Genomic DNA, 13,416 nt, shown 5'->3' on the forward strand with positions numbered 1-13,416 from the left:
GCAACAGCCAACATACTTATATAAAACACAGATTATGCTTTATAGTTTGATGTCCTGTTTTTTTCACTTTATTTGCATTATGTTGTGAATATCTTTGTCTTTAAAATTATTCAAAAGAATGATTGTAAATGGATATATAATCTCCCATTATATGGCTATACCTAATAACTTCTCTTGTTATACTGCAGGTTGTTTACAATTTTTTGCAATTATACACAATGTTAGAATGAATATCTCTATTCCTAAGTCTAATCTTTGATAACATCTTTATTTTAGGATTGATTCTTTGAAGTGGGATTACTAAATCAAAGGGCTTATTTAGTATTAATATTTTAAATATTTTTGATACCTAAAGATAATTAATAACCTTCTTGAGAGCTTTTTACTAATTAACTATATATAATTTTAGAGATATGGCTCTTCATGGGCTGTATTTTTTTCTAGTATACATTATCCAGTTCTATAGATGCCTTTCAAACTCTGACACATGGGGTTTAACAAGTTCTGTACAATAGATAAAGACTATACATCTAAGAACTAGAAAGCAGTAAAAACGCATAGTACTTAAATGATGTACCATTGAATTAGAAAGTACTTCAAAGCTTAATACATCCTGAGGATCAGCATTATGAACTTAGCTATCACTGTACTGTCAGTTTGTGGGTGTGCAGGTTGATAAATTTATATCATAAATAAATGTAAAATATTAGGCCACTGCATAGCAATTAGTATTACTGCTATTACTATTTTTTATAATGCATTGTAACAGGGTTTGTTATATAAAGAATGTATCTGAGAAATATTCTCCAGATCTTATGTGTCAGTCTATATTCTTTCTTATTACAAAGCCTTCCAGAACAATGCAAGGTGATCATCCACTAATATATCTACAGTATTATCTTCATCATTTATTTGGTGAACTACATTATTTTTGATTTCTAATTTAATTTTATTGTAGTCAATAACACACTCTTTACGATTTCAATTTTGAAATTTTTTTTGACTTTTTATTTTTATGGCTCAGAATATGGTCTTTTTTGATTAATGTTTCATGTACATTTGGAAAGAATGTGTATTTTTTTAGTTTTACGGTTTGGTGATCTATAAATTTCAGTTAAGTTTTAGGATGGTTAATAGCATTGTTCAAGTTTTCTTTATTCTTACTGATACTTTTGTCTTTGTCTTCTGTCAGTTACTGAGACAGAAGTGTTAACATCTCAAAATATAATTTGTTTTTTCTGTTAGTTGGATCACTTTTTTGCTTTAATGATTTTGAAGCTCTCCTTTTAGGTACATAAACATTGAAGATTGTTATGTGTTCTTGATGAAATGATGTTTTTATCCTTATGTAACATCCCTCTTTATCCTGGTGCTAATCCTTGTTCTGAAGTCTACTCTGATGACATTAATACAGCTGCTTCCATTTTCTTATTCTTAGTTTTGCATGGTGCATCTTATTCCACCTTTTTACTTTTAACCTATTTGTGAGCTTATATATATATATACTTTTTTTTTTAATGAATTGACATGTTTTTATTTATTTATTTATTTTTTTGGCTGTGTTGGGTCTTCGTTTCTGTGCGAGGGCTTTCTCTAGTTGCGGCAAGTGGGGGCCACTCTTCATCGCGGTGCGCGGGCCTCTCACTGTCGCGGCCTCTCTTGTTGCGGAGCACAGGCTCCAGACGCGCAGGCTCAGTAGTTGTGGCTCACGGGCCTAGTTGCTCCGCGGCATGTGGGATCTTCCCAGACCAGGGCTCGAACCCGTGTCCCTGCATTGGCAGGCAGATTCTCAACCACTGCGCCACCAAGGAAGCCCATGTGAGCTTATATTTAAAGTTTGGTTTTTTTAAATTTATTTTTTCTTTTTTTAATAAAAAAAAAAATAACATATATATATATATCCCCGTATCTCCTCCCTCTTGCGTCTCCCTCCTATCCTCCCTATCCCACCCCTCTAGGTGGACACAAAGCACCGAGCTGATCTCCCTGTGCCATGTGGCTGCTTCCCACTAGCTATTTTACATTTGGTAGTGTATATATGTCCATGCCACTCTCTCACTTCGTCCCAGCTTACCCTTCCCACGTCCCGTGTCCTCGAGTCCGTTCTCTACATCTGCGTCTTTATTCCTGTCCTGCCCCTAGGTTCTTCAGAACCTTTTTTTTTCAGATTCCATATATATGTGTTAGCATACGGTATTTGTTTTTCTCTTTCTGACTTACTTCACTCTGTATGACAGACAGACTCTAGGTCCATCCACCTCACTACATATAACTCAATTTCATTTCTTTTTATGGCTGAGTAATATTCCTTTGTATATATGTGCCACATCTTCTTTATCCATTCATCTGTCGATGGACACTTAGGTTGCTTCCATGTCCTGGCTATTGTAAATAGAGCTGCAGTGAACATTGTGGTACATGACTCTTTTTGAATTATAGTTTTCTCAGGGTATATGCCCAGTAGTGGGATTGCTGGGTCATATGGTAGTTCTATTTTTAGTTTCTTAAGGAACCTCCATACTGTTCTCCCTAGTGGTTGTATCAATTTACATTCCCACCAACAGTGCAAGAGGGTTCCCTTTTTTCCACACCCTCTCCAGCATTTCTTGTTTGTAGATTTTTTGATGATGGCCATTCTGACTGGTGTGAGGTGATACCTCATTGTAGTTTTGATTTGCATTTCTTTAATGATTAGTGATGTTGAGCATTCTTTCATGTGTTTGTTGGTAATCTGTATATCTTCTTTGGAGAAATGTCTATTTAGGTCTTCTGCCCATTTTTGGATTGGGTTGTTTGTTTTTTGATATTGAGCTGCATGAGTTGCTTGTAAATTTTGGAGATTAATCCTTTGTCAGTTGTTTCATTTGCAAATATTTTCTCCCATTCTGAGGGTTGTCTTTTCGTCTTGTTTATGTTTTCCTTTGCTGTGCAAAAGCTTTTGTTTCATTAGGTCCCATTTGTTTATTTTTGTTTTTATTTCCATTTCTCTACAAGGTGGGTCAAAAAGGATCTTGCTGTGATTTATGTCAAAGAGTGTTCTGCCTATGTTTTCCTCTAAGAGTTTTATAGTGTCTGGCCTTACATTTAGGTCTTTAATCCAAGGTGAAGTTAAAGTTTGCATCTTGCACATATTTATGAGTTGAAAAAATGTGCCATTTTGCATTTTCGTCTACTCATTTAAAGTATTTTATACTTAAAGAAATATCTGAGCTCTTTGCACTACCTGATGTCAGTAGTGCCTTTATTTCAGGCTTGATGATACTTAGGTGTGATTGTAAAATCATGAAACGGGTAAAGGAGGGGGAAGCCCCCAAACTGCTATGGGGACATTTTATAATCTCTATGCTGCACCCACTTACTCTTCTGTGGTGTTTTGTTTATTGGTTTTGAATAATTTCAGCTTCTATATATTATGTGTATGTATTTTTGTAAAATCTCTTTTGGGAAAAAACATATACAATGTGTCTTTCTCTTTCTTGTTTTTAAAAATTAATTTATTTATGTTTTGGCTGCATTGGGTCTTTGTTGCTGTGCGCAGGCTATCTCTTGTTGCGGTGAGCGGGGGCTACTCTTTGTTGTGGTGTGTGGGCTTCTCATTGTGGTGGCTTCTCTTTGTTGCGGAGTACAGGCTCTAGGTACACGGGCTTCAGTAGTTGTGGCACGTGGGCTCAGTAGTTGTGGCTCGCGGGCTCTAGAGCGCAAGCTCAGCAGCTGTGGCTTCGCACGGGCTTAGTTGCTCCGCGGCATGTGGGATCTTCCCGGACCAGGGCTCAACCCCGTGTCCCCTGCATTGGCAGGCAGATTCGTAACCACTGCGCCACCAGGGAAGTCCCTACAATGTGTCTTTCTTTTCAGATTTTTACCTTTATAAAAAAGAAAACACTTTAAATGTTCATCAGGACCTAATGGACTAGGCCAGAAATAGCATCATGTGGCTTTGCAGCTCTTTGTTCTTTGTGTTTTCATTTTATTTGTTTATCAGATATAAATAAATGGGAGAATTTTCTCCAGATTGTTTTTTTTCCTTCTCCAGCAGATATCCCCAGCAGTCAGTTAATTAGATAATAAGCCACTAGAAAACACCTAAATTAACCAATCTACAATCTTTACAAGTTTTTTTTACTGTGTTTTTAGATGAATGTACAATGAAAAATTCAACATTAATAATTTTGGATTTTCTTATCACAAAAAATAAAATGAAGGACCTCAACCACAAGAAGTTTATCAACCAGTTTGAATCTAAAAAGTAATAAATAAATGTATCTTCCATGAGACATGTATAAAAAGAACTTCTATAATTGTATAAATTCCTTTGATGTATTTTCCTCTCAAGATTATCAACTATGTGTTTGACAAGTGAAAAATAAATCTGTATTCAGTTGAAATTTGGGTTTATAAACATATTATAATAGGGACTGTTTCACAAACACAATATGTAAAGCAGTATTAAAATCTGAGGAAACAAGTGTTCTGTATCTACTTTAATAAATGGTTATTCTTTTTTGCCAGTGTAAAAAAAAAAAGCTCTTGCTTTTATTTCATCTAGTTTGACAGTCTCTGCCTTTTAATTCCCATTTGATTTCTTTTCTCCTCTCCTCCTGCCTACCTTTCTCATCTTCATTTTGGATTGAGTACATTTTTGGAAACCCATTTTATATTCTCTGTTTATGTTTTAGCTGTATCTCTTTTTTTTTTTTTTAGTGGTTGCTTTAGGGAATACAACATGCATTCTTAACTTTGTACAGTCTCCCATGAACTAATAATATATCACTTTACATGTAACATAAGAATCTTGAATCAGTGCTTCCATCTGTCTCTCTAGTCCTTTGTGTTAATGTTGACATAGATTTCACTTCCACATATTTTATAAACCTCATAGTAAATTATTAATATTGCTTTAGATAATCAGTTATCTTTTAAAGAAATTAAAGAAACAAGAAGAAAAATATATTTACTTAAAAATTTACCATTTCTGGTATTCTTCATTCCTCTTTATAGATACAGATTTCCATCTGGTGTCTCTTTCCTTCAGCCCGAAGAACTTCATTTAACATTGTTTGTAGTGCAGATCTATTGGGACAAAAACTCTTAGCTTTTGTTTATCTGGAAATGCCTTTATTTTGCCTCTGCTTTTGAAATACTTTGTCTTAGCTCAGGCTACCATAACAAAATGCCATAGACTGAGTGGATTAAACAGCAGAAATTAATTTTCTCATAGTTCTGGAGGCTAGATGTCCAGATCCAGGTGCCTGCATGGTTAGTTTCTGGTTAGGACTGTCTCCCTGGCTTGTAGATGGCTGCCTTCTCACTGAATCTTCACATGGCAGGGAAGAGAGAGAAAGAGGATTCACCCTGGTGTCTCTTCTTATAAAGGCACTAATCCCATCATAAGGACCCCACATCATGACCCATCTAACCCTAATTACCTCCCGAAGGCCTTGTCTCCAAATACCATGATATTGGGGGTTAAGGGTTCAGTGTATGAATTGAAGGGCAGGGGGACGCTGAATGTTATGGACATTCAGTCCATAACAACCTTTTCATTGGATATAGAATTCTAGATTGACGGTTTTTATTTTAGCACTTTAAAGATGTCATTCCATTTTCTTAAAAAAAAAAAATTGTAGTAAATATACCTAACACAAAATTCACCATTTTAACCACTTTTAAGTGTACAATTCAGTGGCATTAAGCACATTCACAGTATTGTGCAACCATCACCATTATCCATTTCCAGAACATTTTCATGACCCCAAACAGAAACTCCGAACCCATTAAACAATAACTCCCCATTACCTCCTCCTCCTAGTCCCTGGTAACCTTTATTATATCTTCTGTCTCTATGAATTTGCCAAATAATGTATGATATAAGCAGAATCATACAATATTTGTCCTTTTGTGACTGGCTTATTTCATTTAGCATAATGTTTTCAAGGTTCATCCATGTTGTAGCATGTGTCAGAATTTCATTCCTTGTTAAGGTTATGTTGTATATATGTGCCATATTTTGTTTATCCATCCATCCATTGATGGACATTTGGGTTGTTTCCACCTTTGCGTGTTGTGAATAATGCTGCTATATACATGGATATACAAATATCTGTTGTAGTCCCTGCTTTCAGTTCTTTTGGGTATATACATGGAAGTGTAATTGTTTGGATTATATGGTAATTCTGTGTTTAACATTTTGAAGAACTACCATACTGTTTTCCACAGTGACTGTACCATTTTCACATTCCCACCAGCAATACACAAGGGTTCCAATTTCTCTACATCCCCACCAGTACTTACTTTCCATGTTTTAGATAATAGCCATCCTAATGGGTATGAAATGGTATCTCATTGTGGTTTTGATTTGCATTTTCTTAATGACTAGTGATATTGAGCATTTTTTCATGCATTCATTGGCTATTTGCATATCTTCTTTGGAGAAATGTCTTTTCAAGTACTTTGCACATTTTCTTGTTGAGTTGTAGGAGTTCTTTATATAGTCTGGATATTAATCCTTTATCAGATATATGTCCTTTGGTGCACAAAACTTAAGAGTTCTATAGTTTTAAGCTTTTACATTTAGGTCTTTGGTCCATTTTGAGCTAACTTTTGTATATGGTATAAAGTAAAGGATCCAATTTTATTCTTTGGCATTTGGGTATGCAGTTTTTCCAGCACCATTTGTTGGTGCTTTCCCCATTGAAATGGTCTTGGCACATTCCCCCCCCCCCTTTTTTTTTACTATGATAAATCCAGTTACTATCTGTTACCGTACAGTTATAGTAGTATTATTGACTATATTCCGTATGGTGAACATTACATCTCCCTGACTTATTTATTTTATATCTGGAAGTTTGTACCTCTTAATCCCCTTCACCTATTTTGTCCACCTTCCAACTACTCCTCCCTCTGGTAACCACCAGTTTATTTCCTGTATCTATGAATCTGTTTCTGTTTTGTTTTTTAGATTCTACATATAAATGAAATCATATAATATTTGTCTGTCTCTGTCTGACTTATTTCACTTAGCATAATACCCTCTAGGTCCATCCATGTTGTTGCAAATGGCAAGATTTCATTCTTTTTTAGGGCCGAGTAATATCCCATTGTATTTATACATACATCTTCTTTATCCATTCATCTATCAGTAGATGCTTAGGTTGTTTTTATATCTTGGCTATTGTAAATAATGCTGCAATGAACATAGGGGTGTATATATCTTCTAAATTGGAATTATTTTCTTTATTTCATTTTCATATTGTTCATTATTAGTGTATAGAAACACAACTGATATTTGTTGTGTGTTGATTTTTTTTTTTATCCTGTCACTTTGCTGACTTGTTCATTAGCTCTAGCAGGTTTTGTGATTGTGTGTAGAATCCTACAAATCTGTGAACAAAGATAATTTTACTTCTTTCTTTCCAATTTGGATGCCTTAAATTTATTTTTCTTGCCTAATTGTTCCTCTTCAGAACTCTGCCTCACAAATGTTAGTAGCCCTGAACTCTAATCCCTACCTTCTCAGCTCAGTGAGACTCCAGTGTTCTGCTTGGGCTCCATCATGGTCTGGAATGTGCCTCCAGGCATAAAGCTGGGACATTTGTAGGACTACAACATGAATTTTCCTTCTTTCAGGGATGACAGTATGATGCTGCCTCTTATCCAGTTGTCTAATATCTGAAAAAAGTTGCTTAACTTTCCCAGTTTTATAGTTTTACATGGCAACAGTGGTAGTCTGATATGTGTTACTCCATCATGGATCCCAATGAAAATCCATATACTACATTGTGACAATCTTTTACAATAATGGCTTTAATGAATCTTTAATTGTTTAAACCAACCTTTAACAATTTGCTCTGTTATTGATGCTCTCAGTTCTTTCTATAAAACATCCTTACCAACACACTACATACTATGGCTTAATTTAGGTTTCATTTTAGTATACTACCAGACTTCAGCTCTCAGTAATGAGTCATGTTTACCAAGACTCAGCTGTGCTTGTTTCCACACCTTTCTATGCCAGTTTTACTTGCCATTGTAATTACATAATTTAATTGGATACTACAGTCTGAATGTTGCTATATGGGGGACAAAGAGTTCTTTATATGACAGTTCTTTTGAATACTTTGAAAAGACAAAGGTGAATTTCTAACACGATCTTTGTCAAATTAGGTGGAGGTGAAACAATTATATAAAAGGTTGTGATGTAAAAGCAAATCTAGACAGATTTTGGACTCACGTTTCACAAGTGTCTTTGTATTCTCACTTCCCATTTAAAAAACCAAAACTATAAATTGTAGATATGCAGTTTCTTGGTAGTTTATGGAAGAAATGACACTTGGAATTCTTACCACTGGACTTACACTCAAAGGAAAGGTACTGGCCCTATATCAGAAGATTATTGAAAGAATGTACATGTGTGCTTTTTAAGTTATAATACAGTGTTTAAAGTGTGGCTGTGTATGCGTGCATGTGTGTATTAATGATCCTCTATTTTCACTAATATTTTCAGTTAACTGAACAACTATCAGTTCCTAAGTCAGAAAGGAGACTTCTATTGCATAGCTTAACTTCTATTCTTATGCTAAATTAACGAGGGATTGTCTTATACATTTTGTGTCTCCTTGAAATCTAGTTTGACTTTCACAGCATTGCCTCGAGTATTGCTTTATTAAGCTAGAAACATTCAGCTTTAGATTCATTATTTTCAGCTTCCTTTCCAGATTTAACTAATTTCATTTATTGTTTAAACCATCACTTGATTTCCGGATGTTTATTTACCTTCTTTTCCTTTGCCCTGATGTTTATTTGACAGTTATTTCGTATTTAGTTCTCTGGTGTTGTGGCTTTTGTTCTCATAATTCTTAATTTATGTTGTGTGTATGTCAACTTTTTAATTTATTACCAGGGTATGAGGAAGACTATTTGATTAAGAAATAACAGATTGGATCTTTTAAAAATGTAATATGCTATATAAGTTCCAAGTGTTTTGTGTCCAAAATTTTTTTCCCTTTATTTCAGCTTCTGAAAAAGCTATTATGTGACCTAATATAGCTACATGAGTTAGTGATTTAAAAATCAAAAAAATTCTGGAACATTGGATTAAAAAGCGAAAGGGGAGAGGGGTTTATGTATTAAAAAGTTGATCATTATTAATATGTTATATCTTTCTCTTAAGTTTAAAAAATTATTAGCTTAATAACTTTCAGAATGCTTCGGTGAAGCATACTGGTTTTCAATGAGGCAGTATTGACTGTTCATTTATTTATTAAGCATTTTTTTTTTTAAGTAACTTTCAGTTGTTTCAAAGTTAGTAGAAAATGAAGATTGTTTCAAGTGTTTCCTTATAAAAATGAAGGAAGTCTTCCAATGGAAGACTTTTCCTGATTTGGGGGGAAAAGTTTATTTCTGTATAATCTTTTTTAAATTATAGAATTCCAGGGGAGTTCCCTGGTTGCCTAGCGGTTAGGATTCCAGGCTTTCACTGCCGTGGCCGGGTTCAATCCCTAGTTGGGGACTGAGATCCTGCAAGCCACGTGGCACAGCCAAAAAAAAAAAAAAAAAAAAATTGTAGCATTCTGTCTTAAAATAGTTGTTTAGTAGACTTGATTTGGCTACGCCATATGTCAAATCATGTACTATAACTATGTACAGTATTTCAGAATATGAAAATATTCACCATCCTTACACCATTACAAAAAGATTATACATCTCTATGATGTTCCAGAGTTATATTTTGAACAGTTAATTAGATTTTAGGTGTTACCTTTTCCCACCTGTTTCTACTGGTATCAGCTCCTATAAAGTAATATCATTAGGGTCAATTTTGAGGATAATGTTTCTACAAGTCAAAAATCAAACTCATCTCCTTTATAGTTTTGTATGGAAGAATACACAATAAATAAATTCAATCCAATTAATATATACCTGTTTCTCTGTGCCTTTAGAGCATAAATGGAAATTGGCCCACATGTGGTTGACAGTATAAAAAATTTACCACCCCTTTGGAAAGCAATTTGATAACATCAGGAACCATGGAAATTATTATAACCTTTGATCCAGTTAGCATTACCCTCAGTGACTAACCTTAAAGAATTAGGCTACTGAGATTTTCATTGCAGTAAACTGTACTTTAAAAGAAATAATAACAAAACAATTTGATTTTTCAATAATAAGGAATTGGCTAAGAAATTGTGGCATATCAACTTCATAGATAATCAATGAGGCCATTAAAACAAGAAATATGAAAACTGGGTAACTACATGGAGAAAAAAGTAAGTGATGTGATACTTAACAATAATGCAAAATAACTTTATTATTATTATAACTATATACAGTGGATATGTATATGGATAATTACTGGTAGGTAATATACATAAGAAAAGCAGTTGCTAGGGTTTTAAACATACGGATATATTTTTTAAATTTTTCTTTAATTTTTTTATAATGTTTTAATTGTATCTTCTTAAAATCATAAGTATCCTGAAAGAATCATCTTCTGTCTCCCTCTTTAGTCAGAAAAAGTATTTTCTGATACTTTTGCACCTTTAAAACCAAATGCAATCTTTCTTTTATTTGACCCCCATGGCATTTATCACATTTTACTTCATATCCTGACTTAATCCTTCCAAACATTGCTATGAGGTAGGTTTTGTAGTGCTTTTTTTTTTTTTTTTGGCCGAGCTGCAGGGCTTGCGGGGTCTTAGTTTCTCCACCAGGGATTGAACCTGCGCCCTCGGCAGTGAAAGCGGGAGTCCTAAACACTGGACTGCCAGGGAATTCCGTGTAGTGCATTTTTTTAAAGGAGGAAACTGACAGAGTTTAAGCAACTTGTCAATACCACATAGGTTGCAAATGGTGGAGCTTGGGTTCTTCAAGATTTATCTGAATCTTAACTAATACTGTATTTTACAGTAATGATTATTTAGTTATCCCCCCCTCCTTATGGGTACACAGATTATAAACTTTTAAAATTCAGGACTAAAGTCTTATTTTTATATTCTCTTCAGTCCCTGGCATAGATAACTTGGCATAGTAGGATCTGTCAATTTGAATTGAAACAAACAAAGGTAAATTGTACCTTGTTCCTTTTGTTGTATTTTATTTACTAACTCATATTCTTCAAAGAAGATGGGAGTTTTTTTCATCTTAACAACAGCCTCCCGTTACTTGTTCACTCTGTCCTTTTTGAAAAGTCAAATAGTACTTTTCATGAGAATGGAGATCATGTCTATACTATTGAGCATTGTGTCCATTGTCTAATACGTAGTGGACATTAAATATACATGGGACATCTCTTTATTGCCCAAGCACTTTACATACATTATTTAGTCCTCATTTTACTTTGTTTAATTGATCCTTATAGATGATGATTTAGGAGAAGTCTATTAATTTACCCAACATAAGTTGCGATTCTAACCCAGTTTTGACTCAGCCCTTTGCTTTTTTTTTTTTTTTAAACATCTTTATTGAAGTATAATTGCTTTACAATGGTGTGCTAGCTTCTGCTTTACAACAAAGTGAATCAGTTACACATATACATATGTTGCCATATCTCTTCCCTCTTGCATCTCCCTCCCTCCCACCCTCCCTATCCCACCCCTCTAGGTGGTCACAAAGCACCGAGCTGATCTCCCTGTGCTATGCGGCTGCTTCCCACTAGTTATCTATTTTACATTTGGTAGTGTATATATGTCCATGACACTCTCTCACCCTGTCACATCTCACCCCTCCCCCTCCCCATATCCTCAAGTCCATTCTCTAGTAGGTCTGTGTCTTTATTCCCATCTTGCCACTAGGTTCTTCATGACCTCTTTTTTTTTTTTTCCCTTAGATTCCATATATATGTGTTAGCATACTGTATTTGTTTTTCTCTTTCTGACTTACTTCACTCTGTATGACAGACTCTAACTCCATCCACCTCATTACAAACACCTCCATTTCATTTCTTTTTATGGCTGAGTAATATTCCATTGTATATATGTGCCACATCTTCTTTATCCATTCATCCGATGATGGACACCTAGGTTGCTTCCATGTCCTGGCTATTGTAAACAGAGCTGCAATGAATATTTTGGTACATGACTCTTTCTGAATTATGGTTTTCTCAGGGTATATGCCCAGTAGTGGGATTGCTGGGTCATATGGTAGTTCTATTTTTAGTTTTTTAAGGAACCTCCATACTGTTCTCCATAGTGGCTGTATCAATTTACATTCCCACCAACAGTGCAAGAGTGTTCCCTTTTCTCCACACCCTCTCCAGCATTTATTGTTTCTAGATTTTTTGATGATGGCCATTCTGACCGGTGTGAGATGATACCTCATTGTAGTTTTGATTTGCATTTCTCTAATGATTAATGATGTTGAGCATTCTTTCATGTGTCTGTTGGCAGTCTGTATCTCTTCTTTGGAGAAATGTCTATTTAGGTCTTCTGCCCATTTTTGGATTGGGTTGTTTGTTTTTTTGTTATTGAGCTGCATGAGCTGCTTGTAAATCTTGGAGATTAATCCTTTGTCCGTTGCTTCATTTGCAAATATTTTCTCCCATTCTGAGGGTTGTCTTTTGGTCTTGTTTATGGTTTCCTTTGCTGTGCAAAAGCTTTTAAGTTTCATTAGGTCCCATTTGTTTATTTGTGTTTTTATTTCCATTTCTCTAGGAGGTGGGTCAAAAAGGATCTTGCTGTGACTTATGTCATACAGTGTTCTGCCTATGTTTTCCTCTAAGAGTTTGATAGTGTCTGGCCTTACACTTAGGTCTTTAATCCATTTTGAGTTTATTTTTGTGTATGGTGTTAGGGAGTGTTCTAATTTCATACTTTTACATGTACCTGTCCAATTTTCCCAGCACCACTTATTGAAGAGGCTGTCTTTTCTCCACTGTATATGCTTGCCTCCTTTATCAAAGATAAGGTGACCATATGTGCGTGGGCTTATCTCTGGGCTTTCTATCCTGTTCCATTGATCTATATTTCTGTTTTTGTGCCAGTACCAAACTGTCTTGATTACTGTAGCTTTGTAATATAGTCTGAAGTCAGGGAGCCTGATTCCTCCAGCTCCATTTTTCGTTCTCAAGATTGCTTTGGCTATTCGGGGTCTTTTGTGTTTCCATACAAATTGTGAAATTTTTTGTTCTAGTTCTGTGAAAAATGCCAGTGGTAGTTTGATAGGGATTGCATTGAATCTGTAGATGCTTTGGGTAGCAGAGTCATTTTCACAATGTTTATTCTTCCAATCCAACAGCCCTTTGCTTTTAGCCATTGCTCTACCCTATCCTGCTCAGAAGGATCTAGGAGTAATGAAAATAGTTTGAGATTGAGACACATGTCTCTAATTCTTAGTTTTTTTTGCTCTTTATATGATTAGCTGCATCATTTGCTTGATCCGTTGTTAATATCTTAACAACATTCCATTTAAAACTTAACTTTT

The 13,416-nt window shown here is 34.9% G+C and overlaps 1 protein-coding gene across 1 annotated transcript in view; it reads left to right on the plus strand.

Moving 5' to 3' along the window:
- Positions 1-13,416, plus strand: part of NDUFS4 (NADH:ubiquinone oxidoreductase subunit S4) — a 114,583-nt gene that overhangs the window by 59,100 nt on the left and 42,067 nt on the right. The window lies entirely within an intron of this gene.

The sequence above is a fragment of the Eubalaena glacialis genome, chromosome 4 (assembly GCF_028564815.1).
Source record: "Eubalaena glacialis isolate mEubGla1 chromosome 4, mEubGla1.1.hap2.+ XY, whole genome shotgun sequence".
In the NCBI taxonomy this organism is placed as follows: Eukaryota; Metazoa; Chordata; class Mammalia; order Artiodactyla; family Balaenidae; genus Eubalaena; species Eubalaena glacialis.